At 37.6% G+C, this 27,888-nt stretch overlaps 1 pseudogene; it reads right to left on the bottom strand.

Annotated features, from left to right (window-relative positions):
- Positions 1 to 1,397: 1,397 nt before the first annotated feature.
- On the bottom strand, positions 1,398 to 19,695 carry LOC108953065 (uncharacterized; annotated as a pseudogene).
- Positions 19,696 to 27,888: the final 8,193 nt, after the last annotated feature.

Raw genomic sequence — 27,888 nt, forward strand, 5'->3', positions numbered from 1 at the left:
TGTAGGACATCCGGCGTCGTCAGGAATCTCTCTCTCTCTCTCTAAGTCGGCGAGTGCCGATTCATGCAATCCTCGTGCGTGTCGATGAGGCTCCCCTGTGCAGCTAGGACAGGAGTAGCAGTCGTCATTCTCTTTTTAATGCGATAATGCCTGCGGAAATGAATTCCCTGTTTCGAAAGATACAGGGGATCTCCAACTGTTCTCCCATGCATTGAGCTCACACACGGCACATCGTCTCTGTGCAGAACCTTTCGTTGGGTCCAGCCCATACGTGGGCTTGGACAAATTGGGCCGTTTGAGCCCAAATCGAAGAAATTAAAATGAGAGAGAGATAAGGTTGTGAGGGGTGCAGCGTAAGAACACAGCAAGCGTACACGTTGTCAGTTTTGATCCAAATTTTATACGAAAAATTCTTATATGATGAAGATATGTTATTCTTGACTCCTCTAATTATTCTAGAGAAAACCTATTATAAACATATTATCATTATTATTAATAGTGAAAATTTGAAATAGACTACGATCCCGTAAATTTTCCCAATACCTTCAAAGGTCCCGTGAGTTTTCCCAACACCTTAAAATGCCCGACACCACGATTTAAGTTAGGATGCAAAGGACTCCGATTCGCGGGATGAGGCCATAGTTTCAAGACACGGTTAGTTCGTGCTGCTAACATGCATCATCAATACATAGAATACATTGAGCAAAGCAGGTAAACCCCTCATACATGGATTATGATAAGGTCAACTTTCTTATCTGATAAATAGGCATACAAGATCAGAAAGAAAAAATAACTGACCTTGTTATTGATCAGTTATTTTATATTTCTTAATAGATCTATACATTTCATTTTATTTCTCGTGAAGCTTATTAACTAGCAGATCTAAAACAACGGCCAAGACGCAATACGTAGCTTCTGCCAAAACACAGCTACATGATCTTAGTCCAAGTCCTCAGTCGAGCATCATAAATTTTACCAGCACATACACATTGGTTATGGCTTCCTCTTATCTAAACCCTAAACAGCAGTTCCCATCAAGAGGAGCCTTTATCTAACCTAATTAATCTGCTATCTGATCCCACACACACTACACATTATGAAGAAAGAATGGGAAAAAAGGGATAAGCATCACAATTCAGCAATACTTGGTCCTGACATAGTTTGGTGGAAGGGTTGGGCATTTCTCATTCATGATGTGCAGGTATGGCTGCATGGAGTTGTAACCTGGTAATTCCATGCGGTACCTGCCCTTAATTTGACAGAAAGGGAGTTTCACAAACATCATCTTTGTTGCACCATTCCGGCAGGCGGCTTATGTTGCTCTCGAAGAAGTTGAGGGTGTAGGCATCTTTCATCTGCTTAGCATCAAGAATTACATCCAACTCGAATGCACAGAATGACAATTCAGATGTATCACTAACAGTTATCTAAGTCTTAGAAGCATAAATTAGGTGCAGTTTGTTAACACAACAAGAAAAGACAAAGATGTTGTGCCGATCGATGGAGGAAGTCTTGACGATGACAAATACACAACAGACTTACGGTAAACTGGTGACTTGTATGGAGCTGGCAATTGGATGGAACAGCCCTGCCGCCTTATATATTTCAAGAATGAAGGCAACACATGAGGTTGATTTTCCATCAGTGTAGACCCAATCATCTAGATCAGGAATTGTCAACAACTTGTCAAAAGATGTTCCTCTCTTTTCTGCTTCAACAATAATGTCAGGCAGATCAAGACCCTGCAACAGAGCTTTTAATTAGTGCATTCTTGAAAGTAAACTTCAAGTCCAGGTTACATTCTGCAGGACTGAACTAATAGATATAACAGGTCAAATACGAGAAATGGTGATTAAGAGGGAAAAAAAATCATAGCTCACTAGATATATCTGTCAAACATAAAAAGCTGCATTCATGTATGCAAGATTCAGAGAGAATGCACAAGATAAACCTAGGTTCCAAGCAGTGATTTAAAAAGCGTCAGGCGCCAAGGTCCAAAAACGTCCGAGGCGCTAGGTGCTCGCCCGAGCGAAGCGAGACGCTAAAATATTAAAATATATAATATAATTAATAAATATAATTATTTAATAGTATTAAAATCAAAATAATATATCATTAATCTAATAAATACAAATATATTACTGTTACTAGTATACAGTATACTGTTAACAGTATACTTTCGAAAGAGGAGAAGGAATAGGAGTGCAAGGGAAGACCGAGGGTGCAGCGACAGCAGTAAAAGTGAGCAGCGACAGCGAGAGCGACGAGCGGCAACGGGAGCGGGAGCGGGAGCGGCTAGCAACGACAGCAGCAGCGGTAGCGGGAGCGGTGACAACGACAATGGCGAGAGGCGACAGCGGCAGCGAGCGACGGCAGCGGGAGCGGCGACAGCGGCAGCGAGCAACAACAGCGGTAGCGTGAACACGAGCAGGGTTAGGGTTGGGCAGCGATAGCTGATATCGATGCTTTTGTTAGTTCGATTGAACTAACTAAAGCATCGGAGACCAAACCAGACCTAAAACGCTAGTTCGGTCGCCTGGTTTAACCCAGGCGCTCGCTCGAAGCGCCCGGCACCTAGGCTCGGGTGAGCGCCCAGGCGACGCCTATTTGAAGCGCGCCGCCTGGAAGTGAAGCGAGGCGCTCGGGCCTCGCCTCGCCTCCCCCGAGCGCCTAGGCGAGCTGACACGGGAGTGTCTAATTTGCTACAATCTGTTCATATGGACCACGTTGATAATATGATATTTTTTTCAACCAATAATATTGCCACATAATCTTCGACTCAACCTACTCAGATAAGACAGCTCATCAGCATATTCCCTGTACAAAGGAATATATTACTGGAGTTGGTTGGCAGTTGTAAAGTTATATCATGGTGCTTTTATTCATGGCTAAGGAATATATTAATAGAGTTGGTTGGTAACTGTAAAGCACTTAATTTCGAAATTCCCTATGCATGAAGGGTTGTTTAATGCACTAGTATTTATTTTGGGGTTTAGGGCTTAGAAAGGACTTTAGAAAATGAGGATATTGGCAGAAGCTCTCTTGGAGTGCTCTTTTGAACTATGTATCTCTTGGATGCGTCCTTGAGTGGTGAGTCTTTTGCTTTCAGTTCTGTATCCTTATTTATTATCATTAGGGTAGTGATCTTCTGTATCCCTTTTGATTTTAAACTTGGTGGTGAGCTATTTTTCGTTTTACCGAAGTTTCTTCAAGAGTTCGTTCCTTGCCTTCCGTGACATTTTCTATATGAATAACTGTTCTATCGGTGTTCTTTCGAAATCCATTCTTTATTTTTACCCTCCCCGGTATCAGTTTGGTCAGAGCTAAAGGCTAGAGATCATGGCAAGGCGGAATGAAAAAGATGTAGTTGGTGAAGGTAACGACCATGAAGATGATGCTGAGTCGTTGAGGCTGCAGCTACAAAAATTGCTGCGTAGCCGACAAGAAAAAAATGAAATAATCGACGAACTTCAAAGTAGACACAACCAGCATGAAAATGACGCTCGAGAGTTTACTTCTGATGATGATACACCTCCTCTTCCAAGGGAGTCGAGAAGATGTCAGAGAAGAAATGGAGTCCAAGACGAGTGGTAGAATAAATATAATCCCAGATTAGATATTCCATAATTTGAAGGTAAAATAAATGTTGATGACTTTATTGATTGGCTTAATACAGTAGAAAGAATTTTTGATTTTCATAAACCATCAGAACAAAAGAAGGTCAAACTTGTGGCACTCAAACTCAGGCGGAATACATCTTTTTGGTGGGAAAATATGAAGAAACAAAGAGAACGTGAGGGGAAGAGTAAGATCGTTACATGGGAGAAAATGAAAAGGGAACTGAAGAGAAAATATTTACCTCATAATTATAGGCAAGAGATCTTTCTCAAACTACAGGATTTCAAGCAAAAAGATCTTAGTGTGGAGGAGTACACTGCAGAATTCGATAATTTGATGTTAAAAGGAGAGCTTGTGGAACCGGAAGAGCAAACAATTGCAAAATACTTAGGAGGTCTGAAGTATGAGATTACTAAAGTTGTTAAGCTACAGCCATATTGGTCTTTAAATGATGTGAGCAAGCTGACATTAAAAGTTGAAAAACAACAAAAGTTTGAAAAGAGTTTTCGGTATGGCTCAAAAGAAGGATATACAAAAGGAGGAAGTTTCAAGCATACTGTCCAAAGCAAGGTGATATCGAAGGTGCAAGAAAAGGGTGAAGAATCTGCTGGCAACAAAAAAACACCTAATTCTTCTACCCCAAGTGGTCGAAAATGCTTCAAATGTCATGGTTTTGAGCATATTGCTTCAAATTGTCCAAATAGGAGAATTATAACTTTGGTTGAAGATCATAGTGATGGAGAAGATGAAGCTGAGGACGAACCAAAATACGATAATGATGAGGAAGAGATTACTTATACTGATCATGGTTTGTCTATTGTATTGCAACATAATTTACAAGTGTCATATGTGGCCGACGATAAAAGTTGGGTGAGAAAAAATGTGTTTCACACTAAATGCAAATCTCTTGGCAAAGTGTGCTTGGTGATCATCAACAGCGGCAGCTTTGAGAATGTGGTATCTTTGGAGATGGTGCAGAAGCTAAAGTTGGATACCATCCCTCATCCACATCCATATCAGTTATCTTGGCTGCAAAAAGGAAATGACATCAATGTAACTAAAAGATGTTTAGTTTCATTTTCTATTGGCAAGTATTATAAAAATTAAGTATGGTGTGATGTTGCTCCTATGGATGCTTGCCATTTGCTATTGGGAAGACCTTGGCATTATGATAGAACAGTATGACGGCTACAAACATACTTATTCTTTTAAGGTGAATGAAAAAAAGATTATTTTAGCTCCATTACAAGCATCCGAAATCAGTGCACCAAAGAAGAAAGTTAGCGCTTTTATGTCCTATGGTGAATGCAAAGATGAATTAGATAAGGGAGGTCATGTTATAGCTCTAGTAGTAGTAGAGGAAAATGAACAACACAAGGAGACACCAGCAATCATGAAACAAATCCTAGAAGAGTTTGAAGATGTTATACCAGAAGAGATTCCACATGGCCTTCCACCCTTAAGAGATATCCAGCATCACATTGATCTTATTCCGGGGGTTGTTCTACCTAATAAGGCAGCATATAGAATGAGTCCCAAGGAGCATGAAGAACTTCAAAGGCAAATTGATAAATTGGTGAAAAAATGGTTAATTCGGGATAGCATGAGTCCTTGTGCGGTTCCAGCCTTGTTGGTGCCAAAGAAGGATGGTTCTTGAAGAATGTGCGTGGACAATCGCACCATCAACAAAATCACAGTGGACTATCGCTTTCCTATTCCAAGGTTAGATGATTTACTTGATCAATTGTGTGGTGCTTATATTTTCTCAAAAATTAATTTGAGGAGTGACTATCACTAAATAAGAATGAGGCCCGGAGATGAGTGGAAAACATCATTTAAAACTTGAGAAGGCTTATATGAATGATTGGTTATGCCATTTGGGCTATCTAATGCTCCTAGCACCTTCATGAGATTTATGAATCACATACTTAAGCCATGCATTGGAATATTTGTTGTAGTTTATTTTGACGCTATATTGGTGTACACCAAGAGCGAAGAGGAGCATATGAATCATCTGAAAGAGATCTTTCTTATTTTGAGGCATAAAAAACTTTATGCTAATCTAAAGAAGTGTGATTTCTTTACTTCTAGTGTGGTGTTTCTAGGGTATGTTGTTTCAAAAGATGGAATCATGATGGATCAAAGTAAGGTAAAGGCTATTCTCAGTTGGTCAACACCTGCTTCATTGCATGATGTGAGGAGTTCCATGGCTTAACTTCGTTTTACAGAAGATTTATCAAGGGTTTCAGCTCTATTGTCGTTCCAATCACCAAATGTCTGAAATGTAATAAATTTAAATGGACTAGTGAAGCTAACGATGCTTTTGAGCTTTTAAAAGAAAGGAGACCGAAGCTCCTATCTTAGTACTACCAAATTTTGATAATGTGTTTGAAGTTGAATGTGATGTATCTAATGTGGGAATTGGTGTTGTTTTGGGCCAAGACGGAAAGCCCATTGCATTTTTTAGTGAAAAGCTGAATGATACGAGAAAGAAATACTCTACTTATGATAAGGAGTTTTATACGATTTATCGAGCTTTGTCTCATTGGAGTCAATATCTTCTTGCCAAGCCATTTGTTCTAAATTCTGATCATGAGGCATTAAAGTTCATTAATCACCAGCACAAGCTAAACAAGAGGCATGCAGCTTGGGTGGTGTTTTTACAATCTTACAACTTTACAATCAAGCACAAATATGGTGTTAAAAAAATAGTTGCTGACGCATTAAGCAGAAAGCATTCTTTATTATCAGCAATTGAAGTCAAAGTGGTTAGATTTGAAACATTCAAAGATTTATATGAGAATGATGTGGATTTCGGCTCGATATGGCAGAATTGTAAATCAGGTTCCTTTTAACAATTTTTTATCTTTGATGGTTTTCTCTTTCGAGCTAATACTTTGTGTGTTCCATCTTGTTCTTTGAGACAAGTAATTCTAGCTGAAGCTCATGGTGGTGTTTTGGGAGGACATTTCGGTAGGGACAAGACTTTAGCTCTTGTTCAATCAAATTTCTACTGGCCTAAAATGTTCAGAGTTGTGGATAGACATGTGAAGCAATGTCAATTGTATCATTTGGCAAAAACAAAAAGTCAAAATTCTGGTTTGTACACTCCATTGTCAGTGCCAAATGCTCCATGGGAGGATGTGAGTCTTAATTTCGTTTTGGGACTGCCAAGAACTCACAGGAACAAGAATTCTATCATGGTTGTTGTTGACATATTTTTAAAAATGTCTCACTTTGTTCCATGCAATAAATCGAATGATGCATCTCATATTGCTGATTTATATTTTAAGGAGATTGTTAAATTGCATGGTATGCCAAGAACTATGGTGTCTGATCGAGATTCAAAATTTGTTAGTCATTTTTGGAGAACTCTTTGGAGGAAGCTAGGTACTTCTTTGAATTTCAACAGCTCGCATCATCCACAAACCGATGGGCAAACTGAGGTAACAAACAGAAGCTTGGGAAATTTGCTTAGAAGCTATGTTGGCAAGAATATTAAGTAGTGGGATGTCATTCTTCCACAAATTGAGTTTGCCTACAATCGTTCTGTGCATCATAGTATTGGTAAGAGTCCATTTGAGGTAGTTTATGGTGTTAATTCCGCTGGTCCTTTGGACTTAATCTCTCATTCTACAACAAAACAATTTAGTGGAGATGCTGATGAAAGAGCTAAGCAGATAAAGAAGCTGCATGAGGGTGTGAAAGCAACCATTGAGAAACAAAATGAGAGGTATATGCAAGCTGCTAACAAACACAGAAAACATGTGGAGTTTAATGCAGGTGATTTGGTCTGGATTCATCTAAGGAATGAGAGGTTTCTGCTGGGCAAATTTGGAAAAATGAAACCAAAGGCTGATGGTCCATTCAAGGTGCTTAAGAGAATTGGCAAAAATGCTTATGAGATTGAGCTACCTAAAGATTACGAAGTATCCCTATCATTTAATGTGGCTGATTTAAGTCCTTTTTATAATCATGATAACGAAACAAACAAGGACTTGGGGACAAATCTTTTTCAACCAGGGGAGATTAATACGGGAGTGTCTAATTTGCTCCCATCTATTCATATGGACCATGCTGATAATATGATATTTTTTCGACCAATAATATTGCCACATAATCTTTTACTCAACCTACTCAGATAAGACAGCTCATCAGCATATTCCCTGCACAAAGGAATATATTACTGGAGTTGGTTGGCAGTTGTAAAGTTGTATCACGGTGCTTTTCTTCATGGCTAAGGAATACATTAATGGAGTTGGTTGGCAGTTGTAAATCACTTAATTTCGAAATTCCCTATGCATGAAGGGTTATTCAATGCATTAGTATTTATTTTGGGGTTTAAGGCTTAGAAAGGACTTTAGAAACTGAGGATATTGGCAGAAACTCTCTTGGAGTGCTCTTTTGAACTCGGTATCTCTTGGATACGTCCTTGAGTGGTGAGTCTTTTGCTTTCAGTTCTGTATCCTTGTTTATTATCATTAGGGTGGTGATCTTCTGTATCCCTTTTGATTTTAAACTTTATGGTGAGCTATTTTTCGTTTTACCTAAGTTTCTTCAAGAGTTCGTTCTTTGCCTTCTGTGACATTTTTTATATGAATAACTGTTCTATCGGTGTTCTTTCGAAATCCATTCTGTATTTTTACCCTCCCCGGTATCAGTTTGGTATCAGAGCTAAAGGCTAGAGATAATGGCAAGACGGAATGGAAAAGATGTAGTTGGTAAAGGTAGCGACCATGAAGATGATGCTGAGTCGTTGAGGCTGCAGCTACGAAAATTGCTACGTAGCCTACAAGAAAAAAATGAAATAATCGACGAACTTCAACGTAGACACAACCAGCATGAAAATGACGCTCGAGAGTTTACTTCTGATGATGATACACCTCCTCTTCCAAGGGAGTCGAGAAGATGTCAGAGAAGAAATGGAGTCCAAGACGAGTGGCAGAATAAATATAACCCCAGATTAGATATTCCATAATTTGAAGTTAAAATAAATGTTGATGACTTTATCGATTGGCTTAATACAGTAGAAAGAATTTTCGATTTTCATGAACCACCAGAACAAAAGAAGATCAAACTTGTGGCACTCAAACTCAGGCGGAATGCATCTTTTTGGTGGGAAAATCTGAAGAAACAAAGAGAACGTGAGGGGAAGAGTAAGATCGTTACATGGGAAAAAATGAAAAGGGAATTGAAGAGAAAATATTTACCTCATAATTATAGGCAAGAGATCTTTCTCAAAATACAGGATTTCAAGCAAAAAGATCTTAGTGTGGAGTACACTGCAGAATTCGATAATTTGATGTTAAAAGGAGAGCTTGTGGAACCGGAAGAGCAAACAATTGCAAGATACTTAGGAGGTCTGAAGTATGAGACTGCTAAAGTTGTTAAGCTACAGCCATAATGGTCTTTAAATGATGTGAGCAAGCTGGCATTAAAAGTTGAAAAACAACAGAAGTTTGAAAAGAGTTTTCGGTACGACTCAAAAGAAGGATATACAAAAGGAGGAAGTTCCAAGCCTACTGTCCAAAGCAAGGTGATATCGAAGGTGCAAGAAAAGGGTGAAGAATCTGCTGGCAACAAAAAAACACCTAATTCTTCTACCCCAAGTGGTCGAAAATGCTTCAAATGTCATGGTTTTGAACATATTGCTTCAAATTGTCCAAATAGGAGAATTATAATTTTGGTTGAAGATCATAGTGATAGAGAAGATGAAGCTGAGGACGAACCAAAATACGATGATGATGAGGAAGAGATTACTTATACTGATCATGGTTTGTCTATTATATTGTAACATAATTTACAAGTGTCATATGTGGCCGACGATAAAATTTGGGTGAGAAAAAATGTGTTTCACACTAATTGCAAATCTCTTGGCAAAGTGTGCTTGGTGATCATCAACAGCGGCAGCTTTGAGAATGTGGTATCTTTGGAGATAGTGCAGAAGCTAAAGTTGGATACCATCCCTCATCCACATCCATATCAGTTATCTTGGATGCAAAAAGGAAATGACATCAATGTAACTAAAAGATGTTTAGTTTCATTTTCTATTGGCAAGTATTATAAAGATGAAGTATGGTGTGATTTTGCTCCTATGGATGCTTGCCATTTGTTGTTGGGAAGACCTTGGCATTATGATAGAAGGGTGTTGTATGACGGCTACAAACATACTTATTCTTTTAAGGTGAATGAAAAAAAGATTATTTTAGCTCAATTACAAGCATCCGAAATCAATGCACCAAAGAAGAAAGTTAGCGCTTTTATGTCCTATGGTGAATGCAAAGATGAATTAGATAAGGGAGGTCATGTTATAGCTCTAGTATTAGTAGAGGAAAATGAACAACACAAGGAGACACCAGTAATCATTAAACAAATCCTGGAAGAGTTTGAAGATGTTATACCAGAAGAGATTCCACATGGCCTTCCACCCTTAAGAGATATCCAGCATCACATTGATCTTATTTCGGGGGTTGTTCTACCTAATAAGGCAGCATATAGAATGAGTCCCAAGGAGCATGAAGAACTTCAAAGGCAAATTGATAAATTGGTGAAAAAAGGGTTAATTCGGGATAGCATGAGTCCTTGTGCGGTTCCAGCCTTGTTGGTGCCAAAGAAGGATGGTTCTTGAAGAATGTGCGTGGACAGTTGCACCATCAACAAAATCACAGTGAACTATCGCTTTCCTATTCCAAGGTTAGATGATTTAATTGATCAATTGTGTGGTACTTATATTTTCTCAAAAATTAATTTGAGGAGTGACTATCACTAAATAAGAATGAGGCCCGGAGATGAGTGGAAAACATCATTTAAAACTAGAGAAGGCTTATATGAATGATTGGTTATGCCATTTGGGCTATCTAATGCTCCTAGCACCTTCATGAGACTTATGAATCACATACTTAAGCCATGCATTGGAATATTTGTTGTAGTTTATTTTGACGCTATATTGGTGTACACCAAGATCGAAGAGGAGCATATGAATCATCTGAAAGAGATCTTTCTTATTTTGAAGCTTAAAAAACTTTATGCTAATTTAAAGAAGTGTGATTTCTTTACTTCTAGTGTGGTGTTTCTGGGGTATGTTGTTTCAAAAGATGGAATCATGATGGATCAAAGTAAGGTAGAGGCTATTCTCAGTTGGCCAACACCTGCTTCATTGCATGATGTGAGGAGTTTCCATGGCTTAAGTTCGTTTTATAGAAGATTTATTAAGGGTTTCAGCTCTATTGTCGCTCCAATCACCGAATGTCTGAAATGTAATAAATTCAAATGGACTAGTGAAGCTAACGATGCTTTTGAGCTTTTGAAAAGAAAGGTGACCGAAGCTCCTATCTTAGTACTACCAAATTTTGATAATGTGTTTGAAGTTGAATGTGATGTATCTAATGTGGGAATTGGTGCTGTTTTGAGCCAAGACGGAAAGCCCATTGCATTTTTTAGTGAAAAGCTGAATGATACGAGAAAGAAATACTCTACTTATGATAAGGAGTTTTATGCGATTTATCGAGCTTTGTCTCATTGGAGTCAATATCTTCTTACCAAGCCATTTGTTCTAAATTCTGATCATGAGGCATTAAAGTTCATTAATCACCAGCACAAGCTAAACAAGAGGCATGCAGCTTGGGTGGAGTTTTTAAAATCTTACAACTTTACAATCATGCACAAATATGGCGTTCAAAATATAGTTGCTGACGCATTGAGCAGAAAGCATTCTTTATTATCAGCAATGGAAGTCAAAGTGGTTAGATTTGAAACATTCAAAGATCTATATGAGAATGATGTGGATTTCGGCTCGATATGACAGAATTGTAAATCAGGTTCCTTTTAACAATTTTTTATCTTTGATGGTTTTCTTTTTCGAGCTAATGCTTTGTGTGTTCCATCTTGTTCTTTGAGACAAGTAATTCTAGCTGAAGCTTATGGTGGTGTTTAGGGAGGACATTTCGGTAGGGACAAGACTCTAGCTCTTGTTTAATCAAATTTCTACTGGCCTAAAATGTTCAGAGTTGTCGATAGACATATGAAGCAATGTCGATTGTATCATTTCGCAAAAACAAAAAGTCAAAATTCTGGTTTGTACACTCCATTGCCAGTGCCAAATGCTCCATGAGAGGATGTGAGTCTTAATTTCGTTTTGGGACTGCCAAGAACTCAAAAAAACAAGGATTCTATCATGGTTGTTGTTGACATATTTTCAAAAATATCTCACTTTGTTCCATGCAATAAATCGAATGATGCATCTCATATTGCTGATTTATATTTTAAGGAGATTGTTAAATTGCATGGTATGCCAAGAACTATGGTGTCTGATCGAGATTCAAAATTTGTTAGTCATTTTTGGAGAACTCTTTGGAGGAAGCTGGGTACTTCCTTGAATTTTAACAGCTCGCATCATCCACAAACCGATGGGCAAACTGAGGTAACAAACAAAAGCTTGGGAAATTTGTTTAGAAGCTATGTTGGCAAGAATATTAAGTAGTGGGATATCATTCTTCCACAAATTGAGTTTGCCTACCATCGTTCTATGCATTATAGTATTGGTAAGAGTCCTTTTGAGGTAGTTTATGGTGTTAATTCCGCTGGTCCTTTGGACTTAATCCCTCATTCTACAACAAAGCAATTTAGTGGAGATGCTGATTAAAGAGCTAAGCAGATAAAGAAGCTGCATGAGGGTGTGAAAGCAATCATTGAGAAACAAAATGAGAGGTATATGCAAGCGGCTAACAAACACAAAAAACATGTGGAGTTTAATATAGGTGATTTGGTCTGGATTCATCTAAGGAAGGAGAGGTTTCTGCCGAGCAAATTTGGAAAAATGAAACCAAAGGCTGATGGTCCATTCAAGGTGCTTAAGAGAATTAGCAAAAATGCTTATGAGATTGAGCTACCTAAAGATTACGAAGTATCCCTATCATTTAATGTGGCTGATTTAAGTCCTTTTTATAATCATGATGACGTAACAAACAAGGACTTGGGGACAAATCTTTTTCAACCAGGGGAGATTGATACGGGAGTGTCTAATTTACTCCAATCTATTCATATGAACCATGCTGATAATATGATATTTTTTTCAACCAATAATATTGCCACATAATCTTCAACTCAGCCTACTCAGATAAGACAGCTCATCAGCATATTCCCTGCACAAAGGAATATATTACTGGAGTTGGTTAGCAGCTATAAAGCTGTATCATGGTACTTTTCTTCATGACTAAGGAATACATTAATGGAGTTGGTTGGCAGTTGTAAAGCACTTAATTTCGAAATTCTCTATGTATGAAGGGTTGTTTCATGCACTAGTATTTATTTTGGGGTTTGGGGCTTAGAAAAGACTTTAGAAACTGAGGATATTGGCAGAAGCTCTCTTGGAGTGCTTTTTTGAACTCTGTATCTCTTGGATGCGTCCTTGAGTGGTGAGTCTTTCGCTTTTAGTTCTATATCCTTGTTTATTATCATTAGGGTGGTGATCTTCTGTATCTCTTTTGATTTTAAACTTGGTGGTGAGCTATTTTTCGTTTTACCGAAGTTTCTTCAAGAGTTCGTTCCTTGCCTTCTATGACATTTTCTATCTGAACAACTGTTCTATTGGTGTTCTTTCGAAATCCATTCTGCATTTTTACCCTCCCCGGTATCACGAGCGCCCGAGCGTCTATTGAAATCACTGGTTCCAAGTCATTTGTTCAAAGCTTCATTCCACAAATTAGCAGCATAGGCTGGTTGGAGCCTAGTCCACACGTCATTGCAGAAGCCACCTATAGCATCAAATCAGCATTTAGCAAACTGTTTACAAGGACCACCTTCAAACAGACATAATTTATTTAGATTGTAAAAAAACAGCCCTACAGAAGAACATCAGAAAACTTGCTTTTGTCTCCACTGTAGGTGACTTTTCTGATAAAACATTTTAAATAAAATACATATCTACTTCGACTAACATAAATAAATATTTCAGAACATGATACAAAGTATATCTAATTATTGTCATCATACAAAAGCAAATAGAAATAGTTAAAAATCAAATAAACAATTATTTTCATAAATCAAGACACAAAATAAGTTAGGAAATCTAATAGCACCAAGATTGGAAAAGCATCTCAAAGGGGTAATCTTTTTCTTTTCACTCATATGTTCAATTCATTTTGGCTGAATCCTGGATCCGTCAATTTGAAGTACCCAATTAGCAAATGCTGATCACAGATCTCCAAGAAACCAATGTTCATCCCTTCCATTGACAACAAATGGTGGCTGACAAGACTGCATCTCTATTTGGTTCATAAATTGATCTATATGATGTTTGGATTGGTGATACTGAATTTGAAGCATTTTAAAGTTAGAGGCAGACTTGCCTAAAAGATTATAAGGAATGATGATCGCAAGCGTTAAAGATAGAATTTAAATTTTATGTAATCATCACAACCATCCAACAATCTGTATAACTGAGGAAGTCTAAAACAAAGGAGAATGATAAACTCTGCTACAGAGAACAAAACATCCCATATTCCACAGGTAACCAATAAGCCAACGGAAGATGGCACTATCCTATAAATCAAACAATTTCTTGAATATAAAAAACAATAAACTGTCTCAACTATTTGCGGCCAGCTACATGTATCTTTTCCGACCATTGAGATTTGATTGCAAGTAAATTTGAATTATAAAAATAACATATGATGACTAAATCCAGTTACAATCAAAGACTCAAGAATATTTCCATTCAGTAACTGCACTTAAAGATCAGTTGACTGCAACCTCTTACAGAATTTAAAGAACTATGACAAGCTTCAAAAAACATGCTAATCTTGGCATCTACAGATGAGTTTCCAATGACAAATGTATCGTGTGACAATGAGTACAAGACACGATAATTATTTGAACATCCTAACAGTGTTATAATCGATAAAAGTAAGCACATAAGCAAATAAAAAATTTAGAACATAAGGCTTCAAAAGATGGAATTAGCAATATCATACCACGTGCATCCAGTGGTGGCAGATAATTCCCACTTACAATATCTATCCAACTGAAGATCATTTTATGATAAACATAAGGCTTATGCAACATGCATTTTGCATACTCCCATGCTGCAGTATTATTGAATTTAGCTCGCATATCTGGATGGAGAGGAAGCAATGCAATATGAGGATTTGATTCATCTTTCTTGAATTCAGATTCGCACCATTCATCCCATGGTGGAATAACTATTATGTCATTTTCCTGTAAAAAGTAATTAAGTACAACGATTGATAGGTATGTCATCATCTTTTTCTTCCTACAGCTGGATCCGTCAAAGTAATTAAGTACAATGATCGATAGGTATTGCACAAAAACTACTATTCTACGACTGATGCATTGCACAGAACCCATAAATGTCACGTCAGATTTTTTAAGTCAATAAATATGCCAAAAGTAATGATAAAATCTTGAAACTGTAAGAATTTCAATCTAAATGGCTCAACAAATTTTCTGTCCCTTCTGTGGTCTTAATGAAAGGGATTATTAGAATATACTCTTATGACTTTTTATGACAGCCACTAAATTATCTTCTCAACTGAATTCTATATTTTCATTTTGCTTTAATTAGATTTGCTGATATCAAGAAATCAACAAGGGGTTTGTATCCAGCTTGTCATCTTAGTTAATGATTAGCCAATGTGAAAATCCAACTGAATATTTAGTCTAGAAATAGAACAAGCACTAGACACGTGTATAGATATGAAAATATATAGAGTAATTCCGGCATGCATAGACATCTAAAACAATATTGGTTTGTCACTGGCTGAGTGCTACCAAGCGGTTGATGCAAGGTAAGTCACTTAAGATAAACCATAAGCCATGTACCTCTATATCAAGTACAAGACAAAACTTTGCATATTGGTGTTGTTGATGAACTATCACATTACATATCAAAAGAAATAATTAGTTTCATTCTAATAATTCTCCCTATGTTAATCTTAATTGTACAAAGTCTCAATTAGCTATCAATTTTCTCAGAGCGAATTTATGAAGGAAAGAAGGTCTTGGAATTGCTTGTTGTACATTCATAATGGGTACCAGCCCAATATCCGCAGGATACTTGTTAAATACATCCAAATATTTCCATGAAGCATCCAACTCTTCCTTACTTGTCCACATGATTTGAGGTTTCAGATTGTCCAGACCAAATAACCATAAAGGTATAGGTATTCTTTCTCATAATTTAACTAACAAATGCTGAAATCATCTTAAAGAAAGTGAACTCTTTTCATTGTTGTTCTAAAAAGCATAACTCAAACAATGTATTTTAAAACAAGTAAGCTTAAATGGTAAACTTTTTATTATTTATCAGGAAGGTCATGATGGTGGCTCTGAATGCATTTATGCACAGTAAAATGTCCTTCTAACAGTTCCACTATCACAGAATTTTTCTCAAACAAGACAGCATAGAACAAATAGGGTAGTTGCACTTTCACATAATAAGTTTCCAGAACATATTAAGAAAATCATGATGTTATCAAACTAAACACATGCCTATACCATTTCATTAAAATAGAGAATGATTGACATGGAGATCATGGTCAAACTTGGTGCGTCCCATCTATGCACTCCATGATATGGCTCAGTTTACTCAGGAACAATTAACTAAAAGTTCAAAAAGACAATGGGAAATTTGTCTTGTAAAGATATCTAACTAAAAGTAAGATTCCTTACTTATAATCTTTTTGTAACATATATATATATATATATATATATATATATATATATATATATATATATATATATATATATATATATATATATATATATATATATATATATTTGAAACATTCAAACAGATAAAGCATGGAACAATTTTGCAATAATAAAGCAACAAATCGATCTAACCTTCCCATTTCCAGGACCTGATTCTCCAATATAAAGTTTGCCTTCTGAATCTTTAAGGCAAACTACAGAATGATCAGCATAAGTACCAGTGACCAACTTTTCTAAAGTTCCGAAGCCACCCCAACGCCCACGAATTTTTGATATAACCAGGAAGTCTCCTGAGTGAATATCATTAACATTGATACTTGAAATCCATGGTTGCGGACGCCCCTCAAATGTAGCCCCCATGTGCTTTTTGAGGAAAGCAAGATTTGAACTTTCAACCCATCCATCATTTGTAAACAAGGGAAAAACATCCCATAGAGCCTGAAGAGTTCCACCCGGATTCCAAAAGGAAAATTGACATTCCATTATGTTTCACCTGATTTCAGAAACAATAACAAAAACAAACTTAAGTAGAATAAGAGAATATTGTCTTTTATAATATGCATATGTGTGTGTGTTGTGTCACATATACATGCATTTGTGTGCACATATATGTCTAATGTAAAAGATAAGTAAACAACTTACATATTCATATTCATCTTCTCTCTCCCACTGAGGAAAATCAAGGGTATGTTCACTAGACAAAAAGTAGTAATCCCAAGTCACACGATATGGAGTTACAAAGATGTAAAGATCCATGCATGTCTACCTATGGGCATTGCTGGCCTGGATAAAAAAGAAAAGAGAACTGAGTAAAATACTCCCAGATAAAAAAGCAATGACACCTAGATCCTTCCTCAAAAAATTCCTTTTAGGATATCCAAGAGGAGGATCAGTGGACAGGGTAGAGGATTCCTTTGATATACAACATATGTCCATGTCAATGATTGTGCTGGTGGCCTATGTTCCTGGAGGAGAAGTCTGATTTTAAAATGGTGCACCATTCCGTATGCCCAGATACCAACTCTTGCTCTTCTTCAGTTTGAGAAATCCTGCGATGACAAACATTGCAGCTACTTGCCCATGACTGATGAGGCCGACCATGATTAAATCTGTAGATTTAGTTTTCCAAAGCATTTCAACTGTCGGTGCTACTATAATTTCCTCTCTCAGCCATGATCTCATTTTTATCCCAATCGACCAATGATAAACATCCAGCTATGTTGCTCTACAAAAGTTTACAATAAGAACGGTTTACTGAATTATAGTGAACCTCCTAAATAAGACTCCAATGATGAACACTTGATATAAATCGATCATCAATTTGCCAGTTTGACTACACAAATAAACTTGAAGCAAATTTAGAAACGAGATACACATACAATCTCCATATAAGACTAACATTTATTAAAGTATCAAAAAGAACAGAATAGGTTGCATCTTGCTAGAAGTCCTAAAAAGGTGTCAACTTTAGTCATGTCCTGATGATGAAGCAGGAGTAACAACCTTTGTGGAGAGCCATCCTATCTATTTCTGTAGTTAATGTAACAGTAAATCCAAATTAAGTGGCAACAAAGAAAAACCCAATAAAAGCTGCCTAAAGTTAAGACTTCAAATGAGGTCCTGAGTGAAAGATTTTGTTCTACAGCACACCGTAAAAGAAGAAATGCATTCAATACTCATATCGGGCATTTTCCAAAGCCTCATTCTGGAAAGTAAAGTATGTTACCGATTGTTCAAAGCTCACTGCAATTCAAGCATTAAACTACATAAGTTTGTTAATTTCACACCACCAAAAAGAGAAAGAAGACACATCTGTGCAGCAAAACCAAATGATACAACTTACAACATAAAGCCAAATGTATCCCACAGGAAAGATTTATGTAAGTCAAATGAAAATATCATGTACAAAATTGTTAACAAGAATCTCCATCTCTACATAAACCAAACAATCAAACTTTCAGCGCAACATCCAAGGTTACAATGCAAGAAGCATTCCTACAGGTCAAATGGAGAGACTCTAGAAAGGTTACTAATATACACCTTTGTCCCAATTGACTTTCGCAGGTTCTGGACGAGTGGAGTCTAAACATTAAAAGCAACAAGATTAATCCCACCTAACACCAAAAAATCATAATCTCAACTAAACACCCTAAACATCCAAAAAATAAACATTCTATAAGCCAAAAGGAAGATCCATAGGGTATCCCGCTTCTGAGGTACTTAAAAGAACACCTAGTATCCCAAAGTAGTGATATCTTTTATAAAATACTTAGAAAATTCCTACGCAAGCCCAACGAACCCACTTTCGAATAAGCACGGCAATACAAACCTAAGTAATTTTGCCTAATAGACCATCCAAGAAACCTAAACCAGAACCAGAAAAATAGCCTTTTTTTCAATGTCGCTGGGAGAACACTGCAAAGAGAAATTCCACATAATAATAGAAATTTACTCACACCAAAACATCCAAATGAAAGATCAAGAGATTTCCTTTTCAATTTTCAAGCAACAATGGCCTCCCTACCCAAAATTATTCTTTTCACCAAATTGGATACCGATGATTGCTGTATCAAAAACTGAGCTTCTACTGTTGTAGTCATTCACCCGAATTCACTAGCTTTAGTCGATAAAAATCAGGGAAATTCGCAGTACATTTCAAGAATGACATACTGATAACTCCAAGAACATAATTTCCACCAAAACAGCCTTAAAACACCCACCAAAATAAGAATCTTTGTCCAATTAATAACTGGTTTCTTTGCTACCCAACTTAGGTTGTGGAATTCTGCAATGCGAACTCGAAATAGCTCTTCTTAAGAAACACTAACTCGATTTAATGATCTAGTTTACTCGTACAACGGATGAAATTTACTATAGACTACCTAGAACCTAATCCCGAACTTACGTAAACTCTACTTAGAATCCAACGAGCAAGGGAAAAAAAATCCCAACAAGTAGGGTTTTGGAGAGCGAGGACTTCGCTCTCTAGACCTTGATATGGAGGATGCCGCCGCCGAATCGGGACTGGCTCTTGTTGTGAAACTCCATCCATGCGGTGTTCTTGTAAAAGCATGCGCCTTTCCAGTTGAGATCGCTCACGGGGGATGAGGCTGGGCCAACGAAGGTGGGGAGGAGGTCTTCAGCACTGCGGAGCGATCGTAAAAGGGGCCATGCTGCTCTCCGCGGGAGGAGGGGAAGCAAGTCTATCGGGCGGAAGGGGGCCTTTCAAGAGGGCTCATTGCCCCACTTTCGAAGAACAGATGCGGAGGCGATTAGGAGAAGGAAGAGCAGCGGGAAAGAGACCAGCTTGAAAGAAATCTCTCGCTTCATTGCTTTGGTGAAGAGAGAGGAGAATGGAAGAGGAGATTCGAAGGCACCGGAGAGAAGGGAGGTAGTATGTATACGTAGCTTATTGAGTGTAAGATGAACCCCGGATAATTTTAGTTATCATGGATCAAAGCAAGGTTCGCAATCTCGATCCAGATCAACATATTAAAACGGTATGTATCGAGGTGCATCGAGTGACACGTCTAAAATAAGTATAAAATTCTTCAAAAATATCTTTAAAAAATTAAGATAAGATTTTTAAGTTAGAAATAAATATATATTTACTATAGTTTTAATAAAATTAATATAAATTAGATAAGAATAATATCATATATCATTTTCGGGCTTTGAGAAGTAGCCTTATGCAAAATTTATAATTGTGATTTATTTTCGATCATGCTTTTGTCAATATTGAATTATATAAAAAAATTGAATTATTAGATTATTTTATATGTAACTTAAACTTTAATATTTAAATAAATTAAATAATCACGTGTAGTTATACCTGATTCTACTACTAGTCATAGATGTCCTGCAAGCTAATCATATAAGTGATGACATATGTGACACGTTACATAATTTTTTTACTTATTATTATTATTATTGGTATTATCTCACTTTATATTGCTTGCTTGATATATTGTGATATTCTTATATTTATGCAATGAGAATTGAATCATGATGAAATTATGATAATGATAATAATTCGCCTATAAAAATAGACAAATATATTCCTGATCATACGTTACTCGAGAGAGGCATCAAGATAGTTGGACATATTAGTGTACTGTATACTCGTCCATGTGATGGAGGCGATTGGTCTCATAGTCGCTTGTGTAGGGATACTACGGGTATAGTACAAGTGTTCATTAGATAATGAGTTCACTAATTGATTCACTCACGGAATGCTAGATCGTTAATGATACCTCATTATCGGACAACAATTATGTAATCCTAATTGTGTGTCTAGTCCTTAGACTTGAGACACAAAGGATGCCCTATATGAGTACTCCACTCTTTGATACAAAATTTATAGGTCTGAAAGTTCCAAATATAGTACAGTCGATCATCAAAAGTGGTAGCCAACCTTATAAGAGCAATTGAGTGTCGATAGAGGATCATCTGCTCTTAGTGTCATGAGAGGAATATCCCATGTATTCTCGCTCAAGCAAATCCCTGGCTGGGTCATTCAGATTGAGAGAAAAAAGAGTTCTCCGAGAGAATCCGATTAGAGCGATACCCGATATACGGTTTCTGGGATAGTAGATAGATGAGAGACTATAGATACATGGTAATTGAGGGCAAATATATCCAATGGATTATATCTCCTTGTATCGTTTGTGAACTGTGATATAGTGGCCTAATATGTCCATAGTCGATGAGTCGAGTGAATTATTATAGAGATAATAATTCATTGAGTCAAAAGGAATTATAATAGGTATAACTCACACCAGCTCGATATTAAGCCTAGAGGGTCACACATATGGTAGGTGTTGTGACGAGTAGAGATTTAGATATGAGATATTCGTCGAGTTTTATCTTATTGGATATCTAATAAACCCATATATTATTAAATCTTTTAAGTGAGACTCAATAAAAGTAAATAATGATTATTGGATAGAGATCCATTAATCTAATAGACTTGAGTAGTTGGATAGAGATCTAGTACCCAATAGAGCAGGATCCATTAGAGTTAAGTTGATGAGACCTATATAAATATGAGGGAATCAAAATGGTATATGCTAGACTCCTTTTAGCTGCCACCTCCTATTCTCCTCTCTCCCTCTCCTCCTCGGCTGACAGCCCTATTTGGGGTGTGTGGACAACAAGAAGGGCTAACCCATTCTTGATCCTAGTGCAGTCTTATGGTGCGCAAAGGAGAGGAGAGAACATGGTGCGAAAGGAGAAGCATCATCGCACCATCTGTAGTGTGGATCATTGCTAGAGAGGAGGATATCTAACCTCCTTCATCCATACATCTAGATCTATATTTTTGAAGATATACGATCTTCCTTAGGTAAATCATCTTACACGTATTATTCGATTTTTTGGTTTTATAATTTTTCACACTAATCTTCGCATGACGATCCAATATTGAATCTTTAGGAACCTGTTTTATTTTCTACTTTTCCATCATGTATGTGATGCTGCCCTAGGTTTCTTAATAGTGGCATTAGAGTTAGGTTCATCATGCAACAATGATTGGCTTTAAACTACGTGTGTTATGATAAATCATGTAGAATTTTTTTGTGTGGTTACTGTGATTTTTTTGTAGTTTTCAATTATGGACAACACTTCTTCTCACTGTTAAAAAGTGCTTTAGATCGATGTTTTGTTACCAAAATTATTATTGCAAAACATAGGAAAAAGGGCAGCAATTGTTGCTACCTTACGGCTTGGCTGAAGGTTGCTTGCAACCTTAGCTGAGAGCTCAACATGCTGCTCTCGGCCTGGCCAAAGGCTGCCTGGGTAAGAGTAGCAAGCTCTCAGCCATGGCTAAGCACCCCATGTGGCCAAGGAGTACTAGCCGCATGGGGAACCCTAGCGACTAGGGTTTCTTAGTTGCCTAGGTGATCCTACGGCCAGGGATTCCTAATCACATGAGGCAAGTTAGTATCCAGGATTACTAGCCACCCATGTATATCCTTGCAACCAAGGAATCCTAATTATAAGGGAGACCAAACCTTAGCCACACAAGGCAGTCTTGTGGCCAGGGACTCTTGGCCACAGGGGTAAACCTAGCAGCTAGGGTTTCCTGGCTTCGTGGGGCACTCTAGTGTAGGGTTCCCCAAAAGTCTATATATAATTAATTAAAATAATTTAATTAATTATTATTATCTAGTAGTCATATATGATGTGTATATGTGATGTATGATGTAGATGGATGATCATAGATCGTGTGATGATATGTATGTATGATTATTATTATTATTGGGGCTTGTGAGCCTCATTCTCTTTCTTATTTTTATGATTATTGTTATTGGGCCTACATGCCTATAATTATATTGTAATTACATGATGAGAGAATGGAGATGCTAACGAGACCCACGAGGTCAAGATGGATTATCATAGTGTATGGAGATACATCGAGGTGCCGATAGGACCAATAAGGATGAGATGGATGATCACAGGGCATGGAGTAACTTATGTCCATGGATCTATACAATGGGAATCGGATCATGATGAGATCATAATAATGAGACCGATTCACCTTTAAACATAAACTCTAAATAATCCTGGTCATAGGTTAAACGAAAGGGATATCGAGATAATCGGACAACTTGGTATGCTGTATACCCATCCATATGATAGAGGTAACTGGTCTCATAGCTACTCGTGTGGGGACACTAAGGATACAGTGCAGGTGCACATTGGAGAATGAGTTCACCGATTGATCCGCTCACGTAATACTAGATGTTTGATGATGTCTTATTGTCAAACAGCGATTCCATAGTCCTAGTAGTATATCTGATCCTTAGACTTGAGACACCAAGGATGTCCTGCATGAGTACTCCACTCTTTAATACCAGACTTATAGGTTTGAAAGTTCCAAATCTAGTACAATCGGTTATTGGGAGTGGCAACCAACCTTACGAGGACTATTAAGTATCGATAGAGGATCATTCACTCTCGGTATCATGAGAAGAATATCCTGTGTGTTATTGCTCAAATAAATTATTGGCCAAGGTCATTCAGATTGAGAGAGAAAGAGTTCTTCGTGAGAATATAATTAGAGCGAGACTCTAAGAGAAACTGTATGGGTCTGACAGCACCATATATGGTATATGATCTCTGAGATATTAGATGGATGAGGGACTATATGTACATGGTAATTAAGGATAAATAGGTCCAAAGGATTGGATTCTCCTATATCGTTTGAGGACTGCGGCGTAGTGGCCTACTACGTCTATAGTCGATGAGTCGAGTGAATTATTATGGAGATCATAATTCATTGAGCCAAAAGGAGTTCTAACATGTATGACTCACGACCAACTCGATATTGGGTCTAGAGGGTCACACAAAGATGGTAGGTGTTACGACGAGTAGAGGTTCGGATATAAGATATCTGTTGGAGTCCCTATCTTATTGGATATCCAATAAGCTCCTGAATTATTGGATCCCATGGATGAGATCCAATAAGAGCGAATAAGAGATTATTAGGTAAAGACCCACTAATATAAGAGGCTTTGATAATTGGATGGAGATCCAATACTCAATAAGGTAGGATCCATTAGGGTTAATTGGGGACCTCTATAAATAGAAGAGCACTAAAGACCTATAGACTAAGTATATGAAAGATTGTGTTTTACCTAGGGATATCGTATATCCCTGAATCTCTACAGATTTATAGGAGAAGATGAAGGAAGTCAAGCGCCCTCCTCTCCAATGGTGATCCACACAACAAGGCTGCAACGATGCTCCTCAAATCTCCAAGCCTGCTATCCGAGGAGGAGAAGGGGAGAGGAGAATAAGAGATAGCAACCAAGCAAAGTTTTATCTTATGAGCATTTGGTTTCCTCGTATTTATAGAGGCCACCTATCAACTTAACCCTAATGGATCATACCCTATTGAGTATTGGATCTCCATCCAACTACCTAAGCCTCTTAGATTAGTGGATCTCTATCCAATAATCTCTTATTTGCTCTTATTGGATCTCATCCATAGGATCCAATAATTCAGAGGCTTATTGGTTATCCAATAAGATAGGGGCTCCGACGGATATCTTATATCTAAACAATTACTCATCGCAATGCCTACCATATATGTGTGACCCTCTAGGCTCAATATCGAGCTGATTATGAGTCATACCTGTTAGAACTCCTTCTAGTTCAGTGAATTATTATCTCCATAATAATTCACTCGATTCATCGATTGTAAATGTACTAGGCCACTATATCGTAATCCCTAGACGATACAAGGGAATCTAATCCATTGGACATGTTTATCCTCAATTACTGTATACCTATAGTCCATCATCCATCTAATATCCTAGAGACCGTATACCGGGCATGGTGTTGTCAAACCCATACGGTTTCTACTCGAGTCTCGCTCTAATAAGATTCTCTTGGAGAACACTTTCTCTCTCAATCCAAATGACCATAGCTAGATATTTATCTGAGTAATAACATATAGAATACTCCTCTCATGATACTGAGAGCGGATGATCCTCTATCGATACTCAATAACCTTCATAAGGTTGACTGTCATTCCCGATGACCAGCTGTGCTAGATCTAGAACTTTTAAACCTATAAGTCCGGTATCAAAGAGTAGAGTACTCATACAAAACATCCTTGTTATCTCAAGTCTAAGGACTAGGTACACTATTGGGATAATGGAATCACTATTTGACAATGAGGTATCATTAACTATCCAGCATTCCATGAGTAGATCAATTAGTAAACTCATTCTCCAATGAACACATGCATTGTATCCCTAGTGTCCCTACACGAGTAGCTATGAGACATCTATCATATGTACGGGTATACAATACACCAGTATGTCCAGTTATCTCGATATCCCTCTCGAGTAATCTATGACCGGGATTATTTAAGATCTGTGTTTAAACGCGAATCGAACTCATTATTGTGATTCATCGTGATCCAATTCCCATTGCAAAGATCCATGGACACCACAATATGGAACAAGCAATATAAAGTGATAAAATACTAAATAATAATAATAATAAGTAAAAAGACTGTGTGTCAAGTCACATGTGCCATCATTCATATGATTAGCTTGCAGGGCACCTATGACTAGCAATCTCCAACTTGATCTAAAGTCAATCACCTATGTGTCTGAACCCCATCAAACCCCTATGATGGTCAAAGATAATTTGAGATAATGACTTTGTTAGTGGATTTACGATGTTATCTTCGGATGGAATTATTTCCACTACTACATCTCCTCAGGTCATTATCTCTCTGATCAAATAGAACCTACTTAGAATGTGCTTAGATTTCTGATGACACTAAGGTTCCTTTGCTTGAGCAATCGCCCCATTATTGTCACAATATAAGAGAATCAACTCCTCGTTACCTGGTATGACTCTCAGATCTATGATAAACTTCTTCATCTAGACTCCTTTGATGCATCTACTATAGCAATGTACTCTACCTATATGGTTGAGTCAATAGTAGTATCTTGCTTACAACTCTTCCAACATACTGCTCCTCTATTTAAGGTGAACTTATACCCCGAATTAAACTTACTATCACTAACATCGGATTGGAAACTCGAGTCAGTATAGCCTTCAACCCTAAGGCTACTACCTCTATACACTAATAAAAGATCCATAATCCTTCTTAAGTACTAAGGATACACTTTATTACTTTCCAGTGCTCCAAGCTTGGATCTACTTGATACCTGCTCATGACACTCGGAGCATACACTATATCAGGCCTGATACATAGCATGATATACATGATAGACCCTATTGCTGAGGCATAGGGTATTCTATCCATGTTTGCCATTTCTTCAAAAGTCTTTAGGGACATACTCCTAGAAAGCGATATCCCATATCTCATTGGTATGAGATCTCTATTGAAAATTTTCATATCAAACCTTTTGATAATGATGTCTATGTACCTGGACTGGGACACGCCAAGCATCCTCTTGGATCTATCTCTATAGATCTGTATCCCTAAGATATAGGATGCTTCCCATAAGTCTTTCATGGAAAAGTATCTAAATAACGAAGCTTTTACTGTGGATAGCATTCCTACGTCATTTCTAATGATTAGGATGTCATCCACATATAACATCAAAAAGATGATAGCGCTCCCATTTACCTTCCTGTACACATAAGGCTCATCTTCGTTTTTACAAAGTCATAAGATCCGATCGCCTCATCAAACCTTATGTTTCAACTTTGGGAAGCTTGTTTTAGTCCATAAATGGACCTAAGCAACCTACACATCCTATTTGGGCAGTCCTTGAATACGAATCCCTTAGGTTGTATCATATACATCTCATCCTTAAGGTTGCCATTGAGGAACATAGTTTTCACCTCCATCTGCCAGATCTCATAATCATAGTGTGCTGCAATAGCCAATAGAATTCGGATGTATTTTAACAAGGCTACGAGTGAGAATATTTTGTCATAGTCAACACATTGCCTTTGGCAATACCCCTTAGCCACCAGTATTGCTTTATATATCTCTACCTTTCCATCTACTCTAATATTCTTCTTAAAGATCTACTTACAACTGATGGGTATAATACCCTTGGGTGCATCAATTAGGTTCCAAACCTTGTTGGAGTACATGTAATTTTGGGCCTTCCACTTGGCCCAACACAGCCCAAACTTAGGCCCAATTGACCCCTAATTGAGTTGACCCAATTCCAACCTAATTATGAGCTAACTATGAATTTTAAGGCATACACTAAGTTAAATAAGTTCAGTAAGTCTAGGTTTCTTCCGGTGAGCTTCCGGTGAACTTTCGATGATCTCCCGGTAATATTCTAACGGACTCCCGGCAAGCTCCTAGACTTCATGATGATCTTCTTGGAGAGTTCCGACGAGCTTCTTTGGCAAGCTCCTGGACTTCTCGGTTAATTCCGATAGAACATCCAATGAATGCCCGGACTTCCGACAAACTCTCGAACTCCTAACGAAATCTCATTCTTGACTCCGGGACTTCATTTTGCTTGATGCCTTGATCGCTATTGTAGTTAATTCTGCACACTTAAAACCTACTTCAATCTAGATAATTATTACAAGGCTTAAATCAAATGTTGTCTGGCATGTCATTGGTTCATCGATGATTCGTCTGATTCTTCGGCGCATCGTCCTCTCTTGCGACCTATTACCCAATCGGTCAATTGACCTCCGTAACTCAAATTTTCTTAGCGTAATTTTTGCTTTTCTTGGCCCGATGCTCGAACCCATGGCCGGAAGCCTTCTGCCGATACGTCGACCGATCCTTTGGCTCGATGTCCAATCTTCTAACATATTCCATTCCGGCCCAACATGATTCTTCTTGCCTTAATTATCTCTATCTGATTAAAGCTTCCTCCGTCACTCAAAACACAGATCAAATAAGCACTATCAATTGGTTTTATCATCAAAATCCAAGATTCAACAATCTCCCCCTTTTTTATGATGACAACTAATTGATGATAGAGTTAGCCTTAACTCCCCCTATAAATATGTCATATTGATAGAACCTTGAATTCAAGTTGAATTTAAATCGAAGCAATATTTCATCATGAA

Source organism: Musa acuminata, chromosome BXJ2-6, assembly GCF_036884655.1.
Source record: "Musa acuminata AAA Group cultivar baxijiao chromosome BXJ2-6, Cavendish_Baxijiao_AAA, whole genome shotgun sequence".
Lineage (NCBI taxonomy): Eukaryota > Viridiplantae > Streptophyta > Magnoliopsida > Zingiberales > Musaceae > Musa > Musa acuminata.